Source organism: Schistocerca serialis, chromosome 4 (genome assembly GCF_023864345.2).
Source record: "Schistocerca serialis cubense isolate TAMUIC-IGC-003099 chromosome 4, iqSchSeri2.2, whole genome shotgun sequence".
In the NCBI taxonomy this organism is placed as follows: domain Eukaryota; kingdom Metazoa; phylum Arthropoda; class Insecta; order Orthoptera; family Acrididae; genus Schistocerca; species Schistocerca serialis.
Window position 1 is genome coordinate 788,606,745 of NC_064641.1, and position 23,299 is coordinate 788,630,043.

A 23,299-nucleotide genomic window follows, 5' to 3' on the forward strand; every position below is an offset into this window, starting at 1 on the left:
CTGAAAGCAAAGACACTGCAACTGTTGTCGAAAGGATGCAGGCCGGAGGAGGGAGAGTTAGGGTGTGCGGAATGTTTTTATGGCATTCCTTGGGTGATATCGTCATTCTGGAAGGCATAACGGTTCAATACAAGCATACATCTATCCTTAGGGACGATGGAGTTCATTGTTTCCTCGGCATGATCGCACCTACCAGCAGGGCAATGCTTCCATTGTAAGTGGGTGGTTCAAGAGCACCAGAATGACTTTACCGTACTCCCCTGGCCACCAAACTCGCCGGATTTAAAGCCAATCGAGAATGTGTGAGACCACCTCGTTCGCGCTATTTGCGCTATGGATCCTCACCTGAGAAACCTAGTGTAGCTGGTCACAGCACTGGAGTCGACATGGCTCCACATCCCTGTAGGTACTTTCCAGAACCGCACTGTCTCTCTTCCTGCAGCTCTCGCAGCAGTCTGTGTTGTAAAAGATGATTAGTCAGGCTTCTGACAGTTGGTCACATTACTGTGACTGGACCATGTACACTACTGGCCATTAAAATTGCTACACCACGAAGATGAAGTGGTACAGACGCGAAATTTAACCGACAGGAAGAAGATGGTGCGATATGCAAATGATTAGCTTTTCAGAGCATTCACACGAGGTTGGCGCCGGTGGCGACACCTACAACGTGCTGACATGAGGAAAGTTTCCAACCGATTTCTCATACACATACAGCAGTTGACCGGCGTTGCCTGGTGAAACGTTCTTGTGATGCCTCGTGTAAAGAGGAGAAATGCCTACCATCACTGCGATGGTGTACTCGACGACGAGCCTGGGTGCACGAATGGCAAATCGTCATTTTTTTCGGATGAATCCAGGTTCTGTTTACAGCATCGTGATGGCCGCATCCGTGTTTGGAGACATCGCGGTGAACGCACATTGGAAGTGTGTATTCGTCATCGCCATACTGGCGTATCACCCGGCGTGATGGTACGGGGTGCCATTGGTTACACGTCTCGGTCACCTCTTGTTCGCATTGACGTCAATTTGAACAGTGGACGTCACATTTCAGATGTATTACGACCCGTGGCTCTACCCTTCATTCGATTCCTGCGAAACCCTTCATTTCAGCAGGATAATGCACGACCGCATGTTGCAGGTCCTGTAGGGGCCTTTCTGGATACAGAAAATGTTCGAATGCTGCTCTGGACAGCACATTCTCCAAATCTCTCACCAATTGAAAACGTGTGGTCAATGGTGGCCGAGCAACTGGCTCGTCACAATACGCCAGTCACTACTCTTGATGAACTGTGGTATCGTGTTGAGGCTGCATGGGCGGCAGTACCTGTACACGCCATCCAAGCTCTGGTTGACTCAATGCCCAGGCGTATCAAGGCCGTTATTACGGCCAGAGGCGTTTGTTCTGGATGCTGATTTCTCAGGAGCTATGCACCCAAACTGCGTGAAAATGTAATCACATGTCTGTTCTAGTATAATATATTCGTCCAATGAATACCCGTTTATCATCAGCATTTCTTCTTGGTGTAGCAATTTTAATGGCCAGTAGTCTATAAATACTTGCACACGGAATATTTATGATACGTACGACCGTAGCAAAGTCAATGGCAGGGGACAGTGCTGCACCGAGAATGTGCAGTGCCACGCTTGACTTCTCCGTGGGGTGATATGATGAGTTCTAATTTCATTTGAAGGACGTCGTTGCCCACTCTGACAGAGCAGTCCGCGGAGCTGAGCCAATCCGGAGTGAGTTCGTCGCGCGAATGTGGCAGAGGAAGGAAATCTGCAGTGTCCAACAGTTATACCGACTCATGCTTTGAGCAAATTTAGGGGACCAAATAAAAACTTAAATCTGGATGGACAGACAGGGATTTCAACAAGGATCCACTCAAATGCGATTCCAGGGTCTTAAGCTGTGTGTCCTGTATCAAAACTGACTGCAGCAGCTTATCAACGGATGTATATGGAAACTATACGCAAGGCATAGCTTTCCACAAGTTAGATACATGTGAACGACACTAAGGTTTGTTTTTCCATTTTACCATCAGTCTTCTGGCTAGTTTCATGTGGCCCATCATGACGTCCTCTCATATATCCCACAATCTCAGTTCTTTGTTTTCACCTGCCTAGAGATGACTGGGTGTTTGTGTTGTCCTCACCATTTGATCGTCATTCATGAAAGTGGCGAGATTGGGATGAGCAAAGGTTGGAGATTAGTACGGGCGCTGATAACCACGCACTTGAGCGCCCCACAAACCAAACATCATAATCATCATCATCAATTCTTTGTTGGGTGTATTCCACTCTCTGTCTTTCCTACAGGTTGTGCCCCTACTCCTCCCTCTAATAGCATCGAAATTATTGCCTGATGTAACATTTCTTCTGTCATCCTGTCCCTTCTTCTTGTCACTGTTTCCCTCATGTTCCTTTCCTCACAGATTACGAGTCAGCTTAATTTCTAGCACTCCGTCTTCAGACCACAAGTGGCCCACCGGGACCATCCGACTGCCGTGTCATCCTCAGCTGAGGCTTCGGATAGGTGGGGCTTGTGGTCTTTTCGTCAGCACACCGCTCTCCCGGTCGTTATGATGCTTTTCTTTGACCGGAGCAGCTACTATTCGGTCGCGTAGCTCCTCAATTGGCATCACGAGGCTGAGTGCACCCCGAAATATGGCAACAGCGCATGACGGCCAGGATGGTCACCCATCCAAGTACCGGCCACGCCCGACAGCGCTTAACTTCGGGGATCTGACGGGAACCGGTGTATCCACTGCGGCAAGGCCGTTGCCTTTAATTTCTAGCACTTTTCTGTAACAACACAACACAAACGCTTCGATCCTCTTCTTTTCCGGCTTTCCCACAGTCCATGAGCCACTGCCACGCAATGCTGTATTCTAGACAGACGTTGTCAGAAATTTCTTTCTCAAATCAAGACCTACGTTTGGTACTACTATATATCTTTTGGCAAAGAAATTATCTCCTTCCTTATGCTAGTTTGTCTGTTAAATCTTCTTGAGACGTTAATCAGGCGTTATTTTGCCGTAAAGGTAGCAGAACACTTTCACTTTGTCTATTACGTGTAGTGTACAGGTTGAACAGAACAGGCGAAAGACAATATCCCCGCCCTACGTACTTTTCAATCTGAACACTTCGCTCTTGGTCTTCCATTCTTATCGTTTCTTCTTTTTATTACATATTAACCATTTTCCACATAGGGTACACTATTTTTTCTGAAAATTCCAAACATCTAGCAGCATTTTGCGTTGTGGATCTCTTTTAATAGGTCGACAAATTTTATAAAAGTGTCTTTATTTTTGTTAAGTTTTGGTTTCATTATCGAACGTAACGCCAGGATTGCTTCTCTGACAGATAGATCTGCAATAAAGGTGACAACAGTTATTTAGTCTAAAACATATCCTGATTCTATTACACTGATGGAAATGGAAAGTGTCATACTATGAAGCACCAGTTCGATACTTACCAAAGTTTGTGCAGGTGTGCATAACATAATGAGAAGTAATGTCCATCACCATCAGCACGATCTGTGACCCCAACAGGCACGAGTACACTCTTGCATTTGTTGTGGCATGTAAGCAAACAACCTCTGAATGTCAACTAGAGGAATTCCTTGCCATATATGAAACACATACTATATCACTTTATGAAGATTGCTGGATGGAGGCCGGAATGAAAGTACACGTCTTTCCATCGCATTCCACACATGCACACGGGGTGACAAATCAAGGAACCAGGGAGATCAATCAATGACCCCTACATTCCTCAAGTCGTTTAGGATGTGGACGGCAGTGTAGGGGCTTGCATTATCCTGCTCCAAAATATCATTGGGTAACTTGGTAATGAACGGTATAACAACAGGGTTTACCATTCTTGCCACATACTATCAAGTATTGAGTGTTTTATCAGCAGTGACCAAATCAGTCTCGGTGTTGAATTCAGTTGCTATCGCACACCATGATTCCAAGATTTTGAGGCGTGTCTTGCCACAGTGGTAATACCTGTCCTCACCATATCACCGAAATTAAATGCTGTCGGGCTTGGCTAGCACTTGTATGAGTGACCATCCGGTCTGCCGAGCGCTTTTGGCAAGCGGGGTGCACTCATCCCTTGTGAGGCCAATTGAGGAGCTACTTGATTTTGAAGTAGCTGCTCCAGTCACGAAAGCTCACAAAGGCCGGGAAAGCGGTGTGCTGATCACATCCCCCTCCATATCCGCATCCAGTGACGCCTGTGGGCTGAAGATGACACGGTGGTCGTCTGTACATTGGGCCTTCAAGGCCTGTTCGGTTGGAGTTTAGTTTTAGTTTAGAGAGTAGCCGCTTTCTGGACCTGTCATCAGATCGTACGTTGGCGTTAATCTGACCGCCACAAACAGAAGCGAGACTCATTGCTGAACGCCGATGTCCCAGTTGACTCTGGCTTTGAACTACACCTGTCTCTGTTGCCTGAAGTGTGGTGACAGCGGTCCAGTAACGTGTTCTCGGCGGTTTGTAGTGACACTCTCTCTTAAGCTCTGCCGGGATTTCAACAGTTATATCATCGTTCTATTAGTCAGAGCCTGTCGAATAATCCTACAATCTTCTGGTTGTGTACTCCTCCTCTAAGGACTCGTGTCCATTCTTCTTGCCACACTACTGTCCTGAGTCGGTCTCGTCACCACTCAGTGTCTAGTCAAAGATGGCAATCAGGTGTATGTGCGGGTCCTATGGGAACGCTCTATTGCCACCTCCACCTGATAAGTTGCAGTAGCGTTAGACATACCCAACAGCCATTATACATTCTCATCATCCTTCATTTGTAGGAATGCCTCTTTTTTGTAACGAAAATACTGATAATAAATTCCACAAATATGGAGGTACTGGAACATCAGTTTACAAGCGTTCGGTCACGGTGTATCATTTTCCATTTGTATTCTCCGACGTGACAAAAGTCTTGGGATATCTTATAACATCGAGCCGGACCTCCTTTTGCTTGGCGCAGTGCAGTAACTCGACATAGCATGGACTCAACAAATCGTTGGAGGTCGCGTGCACAAATATCGAGCCATTCCGCCTCTACAGCCGTCCATAATTGTGAAAATGTTGCCGGTGCAGGATGCTGTGCATCTCTGGACTATATCACATAAATATTCGATGGGATCCATGTCGAGCGATCTGGGTGATAAATAATTCCCTCGAATCGTCCGGAACTGTCAAACCAATCGCGAGGAACTGTGGCCCGATGACACGACATCGCTCTTTGTGAACACTAAACCCATGAAAGGCTGTAAATGGTCTCCAAGTATCTGAACATAACCAGTTCAAGTCAGTCATCGGTTCAGTTGGACCACAGAGCCCAGTCTCCTCCACGCAAACAAAGCCCATACCAATATGGATTCGCCATCAGCTCCCACAGCGCTTTCTTGACAACTTGGTCCATGGCTTCCTGCGGTCTGCGCCATACTGGAGCCCTACTGTTAGCTCTTACCAATTGAAATCGGGCGTCATCTGACCACCCCATGATTTTACAGTCGTTTACGGTCCAATCGATATGGTCACGGGCCTAGGAGAGGCGCTAGAGACGATGCCATGCTGTTACCAAAGGCACTCGTGTCGGTCGTCTGCTGACACAGATCATTAACACCAGATTTCGCCCCACTGTTCTAACGGACAAGTGCGTCCCACATTGATTTCTACGGTTGTTTCAAAAAATGGTTCAAATGGCTCTGAGCACTATGGGGCTTAACTGCTGAGGTCACCAGTCCCCTAGAACTTCTAACTACTTAAACTTAACTAACCTAAGGACATCACACATCCATGCCCGAGGCATTGCGACCGTAGCGGTCGCGCGGTTCCAGACTGAAGCGCCTAGAACCGCTCGGCCACTCCGCCCGGCGGTTGTTTCAAGCAGTGTTGCTTGTATGCTAGCGATGACAACCCTACGCAAACGCTGCTGCTCTCAGTCGTTAAGTGAAGGGCGTCTGCCACTGATTTACCCGTGGTGAGAGGTGATACCCGAAATTTGATATTCTCGGCATACGACTGACACTGTGGCTCTCGCATTATTGAATTCCCTAACGATTTCCGTCTAGCTCTGACAACAGTTCCGCGTTTAATACTTGTTAATTTCCGTCGTGCGACCATAATCACGTCGGATACCTTTTCACATGAATCAGCTGAGTACAAATGACAGCTCCGCCAATATCTTCAGCCAGCTTCCATATCTTGCCTACGCATTACTACCACCATCTGTATAAGTGCACATTGGTATCTCATCACTTTTGTCACATCAATGTAAGACCCCAACGGAGGGGCATTTCAAATCGTTGAGAGACAGCAGCGCAGCTGCGGAGGCGGGCTGATCTGCCAGGCGGTGCTGGATGGACTCTTCCGCAGCGCTGTACTCCAATCAAACGCTGCTTAAGGAATCACGAGCAGTAGACAAGTGGTGACAATTACGACGCAGCGGCGCAGCGCGCGGCCCTCAATTAAACAGCCGTGCCTTGCCTTGCCTCGCCCGCCTCGCCTAGCTGTCCGCATTATTTATGAATCGGCCGCTCGCCGCCTCCCGCTTATTAAAACCTGGCCTGCTAATGAGCGAATCATGGCGGCCCGGCTGGCCGCGCTGGGCTAAGCAAACTTGCTGCTATCACTACCTCTGGTAAGCACAGGTGTCGACGGCTCCTTACAATAGCTCCAGACGCCTGTTACTACCAAAGTCAGCGCTGTAAATAAGGGAGGCACTTCGTTTTGACTTTGCGCATCTGCTTACTGATTAGCAATACAACAATGTGATTGGCCAAGTTAAATAAAAGTAAACTGCTGCGAATACATTTTTACCTGCGCAAGCCATCATAACATCTACAGTTATATACGAACATCGGATTTGTTCTGTCGGACATGTCCGAAAGAACAGATACCAAATATACAGGGTCGTCTATTGATAGTGACCGGCCCAAATATCTCACGAAATAAGCATCAAATGAAAAAACTACAAAGAACGAAACTCGTCTAGCTTGAAGGGGGAAACCAGATGGCGCTATGGTTGGCCCGCTAGATGGCGCTGCCATAGGTCAAACAGATATCAACTGCCATTTTTTTAAAAATAGGAACCCCCATTTTTATTACATATTCGTGTAGTACATAAAGAAATATGAATGTTTTAGTTGGACCACGTTTTACGCTTTGTGATAGATGGCGCTGTAATAGTCACAAACGTATAAGTACGTGCTATCACGTAACATTCCGCCAGTGCGGACGGTATTTGCTTCGTGATACTTTAACCCTGTTAAAATGGACCGTTTACCAATTGCGGAAAAGGTCGATATCGTGTTGATGTATGGCTATTGTGTTCAAAATGCCCAACGGGCGTGTGCTATGTATGCTGCTCGGTATCCTGGACGACATCATCCAAGTGTCCGGGCCGTTCGCCGGATAGTTACGTTATTTAAGGAAACAGGAAGTGTCCAGCCACATGTGAAACGTCAACCATGACCTGCAACAAATGATGATGCCCAAGTAGGTATTTTAGCTGCTGTCGCGGCTAATCCGTACATCAGTAGCAGACAAACTGCGCGAAAATCGGGAATCTCAAAAACGTCGGTGTTGAGAATGCTACATCAATATCGATTGCACCAGTACCATATTTCTATGTACCAAGAATTGCATGGCGACGACTTTACGTCGTGTACAGTTCTGCCAATACGCAAAAGAGAAATTACGGGACGATGACATATTTTTTTGCACGCGTTCTATTTAGCGACGAATCGTCATTCACCAACAGCGGTAACGTAAACCGGCATAATATGCACTATTGGGCAACGGAAAATCCACGATGGCTGCGACAAGTGGAACATCAGCGACCTTGGTGGGTTAATGTATGGTGCGGCATTGTGGAAGGAAGGATAATTGGCCCCCATTTTATCGATGGCTCTCTAAATGGTGCAATGTATGCTGATTTCCTAAGTAATGTTCTACCGATGTTACTACAAGATGTTTCACTGCATGACGGAATGGCGATGTACTTCCAACATGATGGATGTCCGGCACACAGCTCGTGTGCGGTTGAAGCGGTATTGAATAGAATATTTCATGACAGGTGGATTGGTTGTCGAAGCACCATACCATGGCCCGCACGTTCACCGGATCTGACGTCCCCGGATTTCTTTCTGTGGGGAAAGTTGAAGGATATTTGCTAACGTGATCCACCGACAACGCCTGACAACATGCGTCAGCGCATTGTCAATGCATGTGCGAACATTACGGAAGGCGAACTACTCGCTGTTGAGAGGAATGTCGTTCCACATATTTCCAAATGCATTGAGGTTGACGGACATTATTTTGAGCATTCATTGCATTAATGTGGTATTTACAGGTAATCACGCAGTAACAGCATGCGTTCTCAGAAATGATAAGTTCACAAAGGTACATGTATCACATTGGAACAACCGAAATAAAATGTTCAAACGTACCTATGTTCTGTATTTTAATTTAAAAAACCTACCTGTTACCAACTGTTTGTCTAAAATTGTGAGCTATATGTTTGTGACTATTACAGCGCCATCTATCACAAAGCGAAAAAAGTGGTCCAATTAAAACATTCATATTTCTGTACGTACTACACGAATATGTAATAAAAATGGGTGCTCCTATTTTAAAAAACGCAGTTGATATCCGTTTGACATATGGCAGCGCCATCTAGCGGGCCAATCATAGCGCCATCTGTTTTCCCTCTTAAGCTAGACAAGTTTCGTTCTTTGTAGTTTTTTCGTTTGACGCTTATTTCGTGATATATTTGGCCCGGTTACGATCAATGGACCACCCTGTATATATAGTTAAGGTTCACCCGCCATTTGACCATCTTCTTCTGTGCGGATGCACAAACAGTGCCCGAACTCTTATGGGAATCGGCAAAAAGCCGCGAGTAATGAGTATAATGGACAGGGGCACTATGAATATAGTGAGGGACAATAATTTGAGGATGTGGGTCTCACGGGAGGCGTGCCAGAGATAAGTCCCTGCAGTCGTACTATCCTATGTGTCCTCGGTGGCTCAGATGGACGCCGGCACGGTAGCTCAGCGTGTTCGGTCAGAGGGTTTAGCTACCCTCTGTAATAAAAAACTGAGTGAACGGATCAACGAACAAGCTGAACGGGTGTCATCATACGTCCGCCACGAACAAATTCAATGAGCAATATAGGACAAAATGCGAAAAAAAGATGGATAGAGCGTCTGCCATGCAAGCAGGAGATCCCGGGTTCGAGTCCCGGTCTGGGCACATATTTTCAACCGTCTCCGTTCACTTATATCAGCGCCTGTATGCAGCTGGGGGTATTCATTTCATTGTAATAACATTTACATTTGATCGAGCATGATACCAGTTAACACACAGTGCCATGAGATTCTATTCACACACGCAGAGCAGAAGAAATGACCGACTGTACTCTTTCTAAGATGTACGCATTTCTACAAATTATGTTTTCCTGATCCTTCATCAGTAAAAACTAGTCACTGGGGAAGCCTCGTCAGAGAGGTCCACCACATGAGCGTCTATGGAAGTGATTCCAGTGGTGATTTCCCGTTGCTTTCCACTGATGATGATGAAATGATAATGAGGACAACACAACACCCAGTCCCTGGGCGGAGAAATCTCCGACCCAGCCGGGAATCGAACCCAGGCCCCTTGACGTAACAGACCGTCGCGCTGACCACTCAGCTATCGGGGCGGACTTTCAACAGTACATATTTAAAAAAAATTCTAAACCCATCCACACAAATGATGTTGATAACAGACTTTTGTATACCCTAGTGATAGCTGCTTCGAGTATGGCGATGGATGAAATTTTCATCACAATTGCTTTCTGAGCAAAAGCAGAAGCAGCGATCACAAGAATGAGCGCTAACGTTCTGTGCTGAATAACAAACTTGTCAGCAAATGACGTGTCACAGTGGTCACTGTATTTAATTAGCAGTTCAGAGGAGCAGAATTCAAATTCCTGTCCGCCTACCCTTAACCGTGGCTTCACTAAATCGACTGAAGGGAATGCCATGATTATTTCATTAAAAGAGACACAGCAGATGTCTTTCCTCATCCTTACTCTGTAACTGTGTTTCGCCTCTAACGATCTCGCTAGATGTAAAACTTTAATTTTCCTTTTACAAACTTCCCCATGCTCGTTATCACATTGCGGACAGGTCCAGTGGCTGTTTGCAGAAAAGGAGTCAGTGTAGCGATATATTGTCACAAGCCTTTAAAAATGAATAAGAAAGACAGAGGAGAAAGATAAGAATTCTCAGTATCTGTTATATGTTGTACAGTCGCATAATCGATTGGCATTGCAATTTTGCTATGAAACGATATTGCAACACCAATCTGAAAAAAAATTTAAGATTTAATTGATGACGAAAGATCAAAAAATTATAATGATCGGCAGACGGTACTCATTGTTCTGTACATCTTATCGTTTCTTCTTTTTATTACATATTACCCGTATTTACATATAGGGCACACTAATTTTTCTGGAAATTCCAAACATCTAGTAGCATTTTGCGTTGTAAAACTCTTTTTATACGTCGACAAATTTTATAAAAGTGTCTTTAAGTTTTGTTTTCATTATCGAACGTAACGCCAGGATTGCTTTTCTGACAGGTAGATCTGCAATAAAGGTGACAACAGTTATTTAGTCTAAAAGGTATCTGGGCCGTGCGCGGCTCGCGTTTATCCTATTTATTGTTTGTCATCTTCTATTATGGTACAGCCGCCTCGTTACCTTATTTCATTTACTGGCGTCACTAACTTCTTGCCTTACTTGCCCGTGAGCGGCAGCAGTAGCGCGTATCGATAAGTGCACTGTCGTACCATCTCTGGAGCGACCGATGGTATTTCAGGGTCGTCGTGTGTCTGGCAGTCAGTTCGGTACGGACCAGCAGTGCAGTCGGGATGCAGCAGCAGTGAAGTCGGGGACGGAGCGCCGGTGAGGCGCCGACAGCCAGTGCCCGCCGACCGCTGGCGACACACATGAACTGCCCGATGGAGGAAGATTGGAGCGGGACGATCGTTGGTTGGTCGTTCGGTTGGTCGTCTCAGGCATTGAGCAAGTGATGACATTGGTGGTACGAATAGTAAATTTTCTAAAGTCGCACGCGTTATCCCAGTGTCAGTTGCCACAGTTGTCGATGGAATTGTACAGATAGTAAAGAGACTTTATATATTTTTGCAAAGTATGTTGGTCAAGTCAAGGGGCACGCCTGGAACGAGCTTTCGAATCAAAACCCGCTATCGCTGAACATATGAAAGAACAAGAAGAGCAGGAACGAAAATTAGAGCATCCGGAATGGATTGCAGCCCCAAAGCACTTCAGGGTGAGAAACAACTTATTTCTGATTTGATGGTGATCCATTAAAAAAAAAAAAAAGCCGTAATGTGAGAGGGACAAATTCTGGCATTAAAGAAACCACAAGGTTTGAAGAAGTTATTGTGGCCCCGAAAGAATAACAACGATTCTTAATTTTGTTGAGGACACTGCCAAAATACATTAGTTTTCCACATGTTTTCGAGAACGTCTGCAATTTCCGTTGAAAGTGATCCTGTACATGTGTAGTTGGAACAGATTCATCTGCAATGTAATTCCTACTTAAAAGACAAATGCTTTTTTGTTAAAACTGTCCAGGAGTTCTACATTGTTTTCCTCCAGAGGAGTTTCAAATGGCTCTGGGCACTATGCGACTAAACTTCTGAGGTCATCAGTCGCCTAGAACTTAGAACTAATTAAACCTAACTAACCTAAAGACAGCACACACATCCATGCCCGAGGCAGGATTCGAACCTGCGACCGTAGCGGTCACGCGGTTCCAGACTGAAGCGGCTAGAACCGCTCGGCCATCCCTGAGACATATTAAACCAAATCATTGTAGTGCGTCTGCATGGACATGTAAATATGGTGCGTTCTCAGTTGCTCTTTCACCTCCCTTCCACACACACAGCATGGCATGGGAATGGAAGGAGCATGCTGCCAGGTGAGAGCACTATGGCACGTGAGCCAGACCCCTGCCCGTGTGCCGAAATCTTGGCCGTCCCAGTCTAAGACTGTATGGCCCTTTACCGCTACCATATAAGTCCAGATTTCACCCTTGCTGTTCGCTCATTTGCGCAACAGAGAAGGATTTTCATGTCGTCGTTGGCACTGTAGAATCTCATACCATGCGAAGCAAGGAGAGGATGTTGTTTGGTGGCTGGTATCCTCTTTCAATAACACAACTACACACATCTATTAACAGGGCTTTTTTTATTAGCAAAAACACTACTTATCTTTAAGCAAGTTTTTGTATTACAAGCTCTTCCATAATAGTCCACATTATCCTCATTGCTGGTGAAGTGCAATTCCCACTAAGTACACTACACTCTCGTAGCCGGTGACATGAACTGACAGACACCAACTAGGATAGTGACTGAAACGCTGACACTCTGCTACAGACTGCGACTGAGCTGACTGACTGTGACTAAGTAGGCCCTCCGATCCACGGCGGCGATCTGTATACTTGCGGTCAAGAGGACTTTGGCTTGTGAGTCTGTCTTTGGACTCTCTCCTCATAAGCGTGCTTGATTCAGCGCTATTATCGATCTTCTTCCAACCTCCTTGCCGACCGGCGTGCCGACGACAGCTTACGCCAGCACAAGGAGTATTACACTCATCGTAGTTACAAACAGTAAACGTATGATACATTACACTGTGGGAAGAAGACGAACCCTACATCAGTATGTCAGCCAGCGGCATCTAGGTTAATGAGTTACACTACTGGCCATTAAAATTGCTACACCACGAAGATGACGTGCTACAGACGCGAAATTTAACCGACACGAAGAAGATGCTGTGATATGCAAATGATTAGCTTTTCAGAACATTCACACAAAGTTGGCGCCGGTGGCGACACGTACAACGTGCTGACAGGAGGAAAGTTTCCAACCGATATCTCATACACAAACAGCAGTTGACAGGCGTTGCCTGCTGAAACGTTGTTGTGATGCCTCGTGTAACGAGGAGAAATGCGTACCATCACGTTTCCAACTTTGATAAAGGTCGGATTGTAGCCTATCGCGATTGCGGTTTATCGTATCGCGACATTGCTGCTCGCGTTGGTCGAGATCCAATGACTGTCAGCAGAATATGGAGTCAGTGGGTTCAGGAGGGTAATACGGAACGCCGTGCTGGATCCCAATGGCCTCGTATCACTAACAGCCGAGATGACAGGCATCGTATCAGCATGGCTGTAACGGATCGTGTAGCCACGTTCGATCCCTGAGTCAACAGATGGGGACGATTGCAAGACAACAACCATCTGCACGAACAGTTCCACGACGTTTGCAGAAGCATGGACTATCAGCTCGGAGACGATGGCTGTGGTTACCCTTGTCGCTGCATCACAGACAGGAGCGCCTGCGATGGTGTACTCAACGACGAACCTGGGTGCACGAATGGCAAAACGTAATTTTGTCGGACGAATCCAGGTTCTGTTTACAGCATCATAATGGTCGCATCCGTGTTTGGCGACATCGTGGTGAACACACATTGGAAGCGTGTATTCGCCATCGCCATACTGGCTTATCACCCGGCGTGATGGTATGGGGTACCACTGGTTACACGTCTCGGTCACCTCTTGTTCGCATTGACGGCACTTTGAACAGTGGACGTTACATTTCAGATGTGTTACGACCCGTGGCTCTACCCTTCATTCGATCCCTGCGAAACCCTACATTTCAGCAGGATAATGCACGACCGCATGTTGCAGGTCCTGTAGGGGCCTTGCTGGATACAGAAAATGTTCGACTGCTGCCATGGCCAGCACATTCTCCAGATCTCTCACCAATTGAAAACGTCTGGTCAATGGTGGCCGAGCAACTGGCTCGTCACAATACGCCAGTCACTACTCTTGATGAACTGTGGTACCGTGTTGAAGCTGCATGGGGAGCTGTATCCAAGCTCTGTTTGACTCAATGCCGAGGCGTATCAAGGCCGTTATTACGGCCAGAGGTGGTTGTTCTGGGCACTGATTTCTCAGGATCTATGCACCCAAATTGCGTGAAAATGTAATAACATGTCAGTTCTAGTATAATATATCTGTTCAATGAAAACCCGTTTATCATTTGCATCTCTTCTTGGTGTAGCAATTTTATGGTCAGTAGTATAGAAACATTGTTCTCCAAACTAATAATGAGGTACACTACACTCCTAAACTCGTCCTGGAGGGTGTATTCTTCAGAATGGAGAATTAATTTCAGTGACACATTATATATTTCATGCAATATCTCCTCCGGAAATCTAGTTCTTAAGGCTGTCAGACTTGACAGACAAACGGTTCTCAAGGATTCCTGCAAAAATATTTTCACAATTGCACAGAAACTTCGTGTTGTCAGAATTCTCGTGATAAAATGCACCCTCGTGCACTTTTTTCTACCTTAGGATTCATGTTATCATCCCATTTAGAGTGTAATGGAATTCAGAATTAAATTCACTGGCCGAATCCACTGACTAGCGATTTATTCAGTAGTATCAGAACAACAGAAGTCAGAACTTTCTCTTGTATGAAACATATATTACATCAAGGTGTATGTGTTTGAAAATACTGTTATTAATAATGTAATGGAGTCAGACTCCTTGTACAACTGGCTGCGAGAGCCACTGAAATTGTGCAGTATAATGGTTGAAGTATGACGACGCTTCAGGCTATACTAGGATTATTTAATACTGAAGTATCAGTGGAAATTGATAATGAAGAGGTGTTGGAACTTTCTTATATGAGTGTTTTTGATTGCATGACACTTTTTTAATTTTCTGCTCCTGCGATGACCCATTTAAGAGAGAGAGTTACTTTCCTAAATATTATTATGAAAAATAGTATGTCTTCGTGTATAATGTCTAATTACTGTACTTGTTACTGTGTAAAAATATACGGATTTTGGCACTGGCTGGTCATATACTGAAATAAAATATTTGTTGAATGAAATAATAAAATACTTGCTTTTCAGCGTATTCTCTTGTTCTTATTTAATAAAAAACTGTACTCTGCGTCACCCTCATTATACTTACTTATTGGAAATAAAATGTGGGAATTATATGCACATGATGTGGGGAAAGCGGCATTAGTTTCCAGATATCCAGAACCTTCATGAACATGCCCCCAGGGCGTAGAAAATTCATGACAAGCAGTCATCAGCGAACAACAATTCCCAGGCACGCAATGGGATGATGATAATGAAAACATTACAGGATTTCCGAACTGCCACCCACGTTCATCACCTATTCGAGTGTTAGTTGACTACAGTCTTGCTGTAAACGACCTCAACTTGCCAGTACAAAGAATACACGAAGGAGAGGTGTAGCGGGTGGTTTTAACTGAGGATTTCTGGTAGATCACTACCAGTCTCTGTGTTTGGTAATGGAAGGGAAAATCCCCACTGCGAAACACAGTACGTGCCTAGTTTCTAAGAGGCAAGCAAGGTAACCTTCACTGTTTGCACAACGGTGCCAGCATTAAGATTCCCACTAGAATTGAGTAAGAAAGAGTCCATTGTGTTGGCCAAAATACGGTTTAATACGTTCTAGCACTAGTGATGCAGGACTGTGGTCCAAGCGCTGAGACTCGAAAGCAAGACTTTCAGAATGCAATGTCAGACGTCTTCATAAGAAATTTAGTTTAAAGTACTGAAAATTTTAGCAAATTGCACTCTCTAGGATTCGAACCCAATACCTTCAGGGAATAATGACAGACGTGAGGACAGTTGAGTTATATTCCCTAGCTTGAATTTCTGGACGGAGATAAGAGTAGTGGGTCGGATAGGGGGAAAGTGAGTGGAGAGGCAGAGGAAGGTGGAAGGCAAAGGTCGTAGGCGGCAGTCTTTTTCTCAGCTCTACTGTATACAAGCTACTCATCAATATATAGCTCCATTTGTTCACAGCAAAACGATTGTTCGACGGGAAGTCAGCTGCCTGTATGCTACACCTCACAACGGGAAATACCGTACAAAGATGTACTTATAGAGAGTTGCACAAATTGTGGAACAAATTTTTTGTTTGTTATTTGGAGATTGAATGCCATCTGTACAGAGAACAGAGTGTAAATTTCAAGTGACCAAAAAACAATGTGTCTCTTTTTTTTTTCATGTGCGTCAGACATCTGCGATACGAAATGGTTCAAATGTCTCTGAGCACTATGGGACTTAACATCTGAGGTCATCAGTACCTTAGAACTTAGAACTACTTAAACCTAACTAAGGACATCACACACATCAATGCCCATGGCATGATTCGAACCTACGACCGTAGCAGTCACGTGGTTCCGGACTGAAGCGGCTAGAACCGCTCGGCCACCGCAGCCGGCATCTGCGATACGACTCTCGCTTAAGTAGAGTAGTAAAGATGCTCTTTCTGGGCCGTCTTAGGCAATGGCCCGAGACGGTAGTGCAGGTCTGCCGAAGAATAATTCGGAGAGGTCGCCCTCTGTGCCTACAGAAATGGAGACCATGATGACACGGGGAGGTAACTTATGGTAAACTGGCAATGAAGCGGACCCCTGCGAAGAGAGAAGGTCTGGATGGTGATTCCTGACTCTGTACCACATGCGCACATCCTCAGTGGAGCAATACAATAGCAGGCACTGGCTCCATGGGTTGGAGAGTGAGTCCGTGTCAGCCAGTTAGGGAATGAAACTGAGTGAAAGGTGTACAAACATCTGAGTAACTCCTCAAGACCCTCGTGTGCGAGAAGCATGGTTTTAGGAACGTATTAGATGTCATGCAATCAGATAGTACCTGTTACACAATTACTGTAATGTCACAAACATAAGCCGGCCGCTGTGTCCGAGCGGTTCTAGGCGCTTCAGTCCAGAACCACGCGACTGCTACGGTCGCAGGTTCGAATCCTTCCTCGGGGGTGTATGTGTGTGATGTCCTTACGTTAGTTAGATTTAAGTAGTTCTAAGTCTAGGGGACTGTCGACCTCAGATGTTACGAGCGGTCTAAGGCGCTGCAGTCACGGACTGTGCGGCTGGTCCCGGCGGAGGTTCGACTCCTCCCTCGGGCATGGGTGTGTGTGATTGTCCTTAGGGTAATTTAGGTTAAGTAGTGTGTAAGCTTAGGGACTGGTGACCTTAGCAGTTAAGTCCCGTAAGATTTCACACACATTTGAACATTTTGAACCTCAGACATAAGTCTCATAGTCCTTACAACCATCATAAACATATAGTAGAGTACAGACAATTTAATTATATGTACATAAGTTTAGCCTACATCATACTGATAGCTTAGTTGTATACGAACACACAAACATACTGTCATAAGACACCACTTGCTCGCAGCAGTTCCAGTGGAAACTGAGCAACGGATTCCTCAATACTGGCCTTCTGATCAGGTGTTGTCAGTAAAAGCGTTCGTTTGCATATCCTCTGAGCCAAAAGTCACATGGATTCAGCTCAGGTGATCTTGCAGGCAATGCCTCTGGAAAACCTTTAGAGATAACACGTTCGTGGAATTTTGCTTTAAGCAGATCTTCCCTGGGCGAACGGCATGAGGCGCATCTTGCGTGAAAACAGCTGCTTCCATACATTTGCTCCCTTCCAAAGCAAGAATTATATGCTGTACAAGTTCCTGATAACATACAGACGTCACGGTAACCTGACAATGCCTCTGGTGGTATTCTCTTCAAAGACGAACGAACCGAGAATAAAGGTACTCGTGAATTCACACCACAGTCACATACGGCGAGTGCAATGGCTCTTCGTGCACAATACGCGATTTAACTGTACCCCATACTTGGTAGTTCTGTGTACTCAATGCAGACTTAGTGTAAAATGTACCTCGTCACTCCGTAGAATATTGCCCGGCTACATCTCATCAACGTCGATCCAGAAGAGAAAATTCAGAACGTTGCTGTGAATCATAAAATTTCAGCATTGCTGCGGCTCGTGAGCTATCATTTGTTGCGCCGTCTGGATCTTGTACAGGTACCAGTGTAAAAAAGACCGCAAAAGTTTCCGTGTTGTTGACCATGGACTGGACAATTCTCGTGACACAGCACGAGCAACAGAACTACCTAGGGCACGTGCTGCATAGTCAGCAACAGCAGCCTCATCAGTAACTTCCACTAGGGTAGGACGTCTTCGTCTTCCGGGTTCCACATCATGAAGACCCGTGTTTTCGAATCTTATTACGAACTTCTTCATACCATTTAACGGGGTTGCGGCTCTCCTCAGACCTTTCAGTCGGCGATTCTTTCTCAATGCAGCACTGTTATTGTTACCATTCCCATAAAACAGCTTCACTAACAGTGCAGGATGTCTCTTCACTGTAGCCTTACTTTTCAATCACGTTATGGCTTGTCAATGACACCGTGATGTCATATCGTCATACCGTCATACAAACAGCAGACAGATTTGCACCTGTGAGCCAAAATTGGAACTAATTTATTCCGGCATTCATAGGCTCCGCATTAATGCATTACCATATCTACTCAGTTTCGCTGTCATTCGGTAATTACAGTCCCACTGGACCTCCGTGAGTAACTGGGCTTCAATTACACTGAAGAGCCAAAGAAACTGGTAAAACCTATCTAATACGTCTAGGACCCCCGCGAGCACGCAGAAGTGTCGCAACACGACGTGGTATGGACTCCACTAATGTCTTCAGTAGTGCTGGAGCGAATTGACACCTTGAATCCTGCAGGCCTGTCCATAAATCCGTAAGAGTACGAGAGAGTGCAGATCTCTTCTGAATAGCACGTTGCAAGGCATCCAAGATATGTTCAATGTTCATTTCTGGGGAGTTTGGTGACCAGGGAAAGTGTTTAAATGCAGAAGAGTGTTCCTGGAGCCACTCAGTAGCAATTCTGGACGTGTGGGGTATCGCATTATGCTGTAGGAATTGCCCAAGTCCGTCGGAATGCACAATGAACATGAATGGATGCAGGTGATCAGACAGGATGCTTACGTACATGTCACCCGTCAGAGTCTTATCTAGACTATCAGGGGTACCATATCACTCCAACTGCACACGCCCCGCACCATTACAGAGCTTCCACCTGCTGACAAGCAGGGTCCATGGATTCATGAGGTTGTCTCCATTCCCCACAAAAAATGGCTCTGAGCACCATGGGACTTAACATCTATGGTCATCAGTCCCCTAGAACTTAGAACTACTTAAACCTAACTAACCTAAGGACATCACAAACACCCAGTCATCATTCCCCACACGTCCACCCGCTCGATACAATTTGAAACGAGACTCGTCCGACCAGGCAACATGTGTCCAGTCATCAACAGTCCAATGTCGGTGTTTAACGGGCCAGGCGAGGCGTAAAGCTTTGTGTCGTGCAGTCATCAAGGGCACACGAGTGGGCCTTCGGCTCCGAAAGCCTATATTGATAATGTTTCGTCGATGGTTTGCACGCTGACACTTGTTCATGGCCCAGCACTGAACTCTGCAACAATTTGCAGAAGGGTTGCACTTTGGTCACGGTGAACTATTCTCTTCAGTCACCTTTGGTCCAGTTCTTGCAGTATCATTTTCCAGTCGCAGCGATGTCGGAGAATGGATGTTTTACCGGATTCCTGATATTCACGGTACACTCGTGAAATGATCCTACGGGAAAATCCCCACTACATAGCTACCTCGGAGATGCTGTGTCCATCGCTCCTACGCCGGCTATAACACCACGTTCAAACTCACTACAATCTTGATGACCTGCCATTGTAGCACCAGTAACCGATCTAAAATTGCGCCAGACACTTGTTGCCTTATATAGGCGTTTCTGACCGCAGCGCCGTATTCTGTCTGTTTACATATCTCTGTATTTGAATACGCATGCCTATACCAGTTTCTTTGGCGGTTCACTGTATAACGAGCCGGTACTTTAGCAAGACCTCCCAGATCATAACAAGGACAGCATGTTGTTGTTGTGGTCTTCAGTCTAAAGACTGGTTTGATGCAGCTCTCCATGCTACTCTATCCTGTGCAAGCTTCTTCATGTCCCAGTACCTACTGCAACCTACATCTTTCTGAATCTGTTTAGTGTATTCATCTCTTGGTCTCCCTCTACGATTTTTACCCTCCACGCTGCCCTCCAATACTAAATTGGTGAGCCCTTGGTGCCCTACCAACCGATCCCTTCTTCTAGTCAAGTTGAGCCACAAATTTCTTTTCTCTTCAATTCTATTCAATACCTAATTAGTTATCAGCATTCTTCTGTAGCACCACATTTCGAAAGCTTCTATTCTCTTCTTGTCTAAGCTATTTATCATTCACATTTCACTTCCATACATGGCTACACTCCATAGAAATACTTTCAGAAACGACTTCCTCACACTTAAATCTATACTTGATGTTAACAGATTTCTCTTCTTTGCCATTGCTATTGCCGGTCTACATTTTATATTCTCTCTACTTCCGCCATCAACAGTTATTTTGCTCCCCAAATAGCAAAACTCATTTACAACTTTAAGCCTCTCATTTCCTAATCTAATTCCCTCAGCATCACCCGATTTAATTCGACTACATTCCATTATCCTCGTTTTGCTTTTGTTGATGTTCATCTTATATCCTCCTATCAAGACACTCTACATTCCGTTCAATTGCTCTTCCAGGTCCTTTCCTGACTGTGATAAAATTACAATGTCGTCGACAAACCTCAAAGTTTTTATTTCTTCTCCATGGATTTTAACACATACTCCAAATTTTTCTTTTGTTTCCTTTACTGCTTGCTCAGTATGCAGATTGAATAACATTGGGGAGAGGCTACAACCCTGTCTCACTCCGTTCCCAACCACTGCTTCCCTTTCATGCCCCTCGACTCTTATAACTGCCACCTGGTTTCTGTACAAACTGTGAAAACAACGACAGCATATTTAACGCAAACTCTGTCCATAGGCCCGTGCGGTCTGATCGGTACCATCGACCGTCATCTTGTCCTCCACCAGTGGCGTCACTGAATGCGGTATGGAGGAGCGTGTGGTCAGCACACAGCTCTTCCAGACTTTGTCAGTTGTCGTGATCACTTTTTTTTCTTCATTTTCTTCGTCATTGTTCTCGTCATCTGCTCTGGGCAGAAGTCACATGACACCTCTTCAACTTTATGGTTGAGTACTTCGCTCGATTTTTTTTATTACAGAGTGCAGCCCACCTCCTGAACGAATACACTGAGCTACCGAGTCGGCTGTCAGTCGGCTACAGAGGCGGACACAACGTACGAGTAGCCACGATTATTCAAGAAAAGGCGGAGTGGTGAAAGTCGCACCACGTGGCACGCCGGAGCTTCCTGCGCCACCCGGCGACGGCGCTAGTGCGCTGCCGGGGTCGCCGTGGAGACGAGACTGTCATTAAGAGAGGAGCGCGCCGTATTTTATTTTTAATGAAATTACGGCGCTGCCGCTGCGGTCGCGCCGCCATTTGCGCCGTGGCTGCGAGGCTCGCCGGCCAGCACTCAAACAGCGCCAGAGCCGGGGCCGGCAGCGCCAGACCACACTCACACCCCGCCCTGCAATCCATTTGCCCGCCCTGCATTCACTCCGCTGTCCGGTCGCGGGGCTTACGCGTACGCGCCCAACCTCCGTCTAATGGACTCGCAACGTTTTCTCACGGCCCGCCCCCTAATCTGCGAAATAATGAGAGCGCCGACGGAACTGCAAATATATCACTCCTTGGAAATGAGCCAACTCTTCTGGGACTGGCAGGTACATCTACTAGATCGGTCGCGAAAGACAACTTATACGAGGGTCACTCCAACAGAAATGCACACTATTTTTGTAAAAATACCGTTTTCATTCTGCATGTGTGAAAGTTTTACAGTGTGTAGATACATCCTTCCCGCTTGTTTTGTAACTTAGTTCAGGCTGTGAGGGTACTGGTGTGTAGTACCTGTAAGTGGTTGTTCTTTGGAGGGCGACAATGCCCAGTGGCGCTGAGAGTCGCACTCAGAAGCAGTTGTTGAGAGGCTGTGGAAGGTGTAGGATGCGTGAGCCAAAGGCGGTTGCGTAGCGAAGGATTTATCTCGATGTTTTGTAGTAGTGGCACACAGTTTGAATAATAGTGTGTTTATGTTTATGCAGTGTGATAAAGGAAATAAATTAAATTTTGCCAGTTCTTAATGCATCTCCATCAGTTAGTACCACACCATTGCATTTAGCAATGAACGTAGTCTCGATATACACGGTCAACTAAAACAAGAGGAATGTAACATAATAACCATTAATTAACCCATATAATCTCCAAGGACACAGGAGCTTATATTTGGCAACCGTGACAGGACCGCTAAAAATAAGCTCCTGTCTCCTTGGAGATTATATGGGTTAATTAATGATTATTATGTTACATTCCTCTTGTTTTAGTTGACCATGTATATCGAGACTTCGTTCATTGCTAAATGCAATGGTGTGGTACTAACTGCTGGAGACGCATTAAGAACTGGTAAAATTTAATTTATTTCCTTTATCACACTGTCAAACATAAACACACTATTATTCAAACTGTGTGCCACTACTACAAAACATCGAGATCAATCCTTCGCTACGCAACCGACTTTGGCTCACGCAGCCAACACCTTCCACAGCCTCTCAACAACTGCCTCTGCTTGCGACTCTCTGCGCCACTGGGCATTGTCGCCCTCCAAAGAACAACCACTTACAGATACTACACACCAGAACCCTCACAAACCTGTTCCCGTGAGTGGCGCCGTCATAGCATGTCTTCAAGATGGCTGCTACACTTGACGTTCGTCAGAAGCAACGTGCTCTCATAGAATTCCTGTGCTGTGAAAACGAGACAGTGGTTCAAAATGGTTCAAATGGCTCTGAGCACTATGGGACTCAACTGCTGAGGTCATTAGTCCCCTAGAACTTAGAACTAGTTAAACCTAACTAACCTAAGGACATCACAAACATCCATGCCCTAGGCAGGATTCGAACCTGCGACCGTAGCGGTCTTGCGGTTCCAGACTGCAGCGCCTTTAACCGCACGGCCACTTCGGCCGGCCGAGACAGTGGGAAACATCCACAAGAGGTGGAAAAAGGTGTATGGAGATGATGCTGTCTATCGCAGTACAGTTAGTCAGTGGGTAAGCAGGTCACGCGATGAAAGCGGGCACGGCAATATTGAGGAATCTCCTCGCAGCGGCAGGCTTCGTACTGCACACACTCCAGACAATGTGCAAAGAATTAACGAATTGGTGACTGCTGACAGACGCATCACAGTGAACGAATTGTCACGCTACGTTGGGATAAGGGAGGGAAGTATTTGCAGAATACTGAAAGTGTTGGTGTTGAAA

General features: G+C 45.8%; 1 pseudogene; it reads right to left on the minus strand.

Annotated features, from left to right (window-relative positions):
* Nucleotides 1–2,671: 2,671 nt before the first annotated feature.
* On the minus strand, nucleotides 2,672–2,789 carry LOC126476107 (5S ribosomal RNA; annotated as a pseudogene).
* Between the last annotated feature and the right edge of the window lie 20,510 nt (nucleotides 2,790–23,299).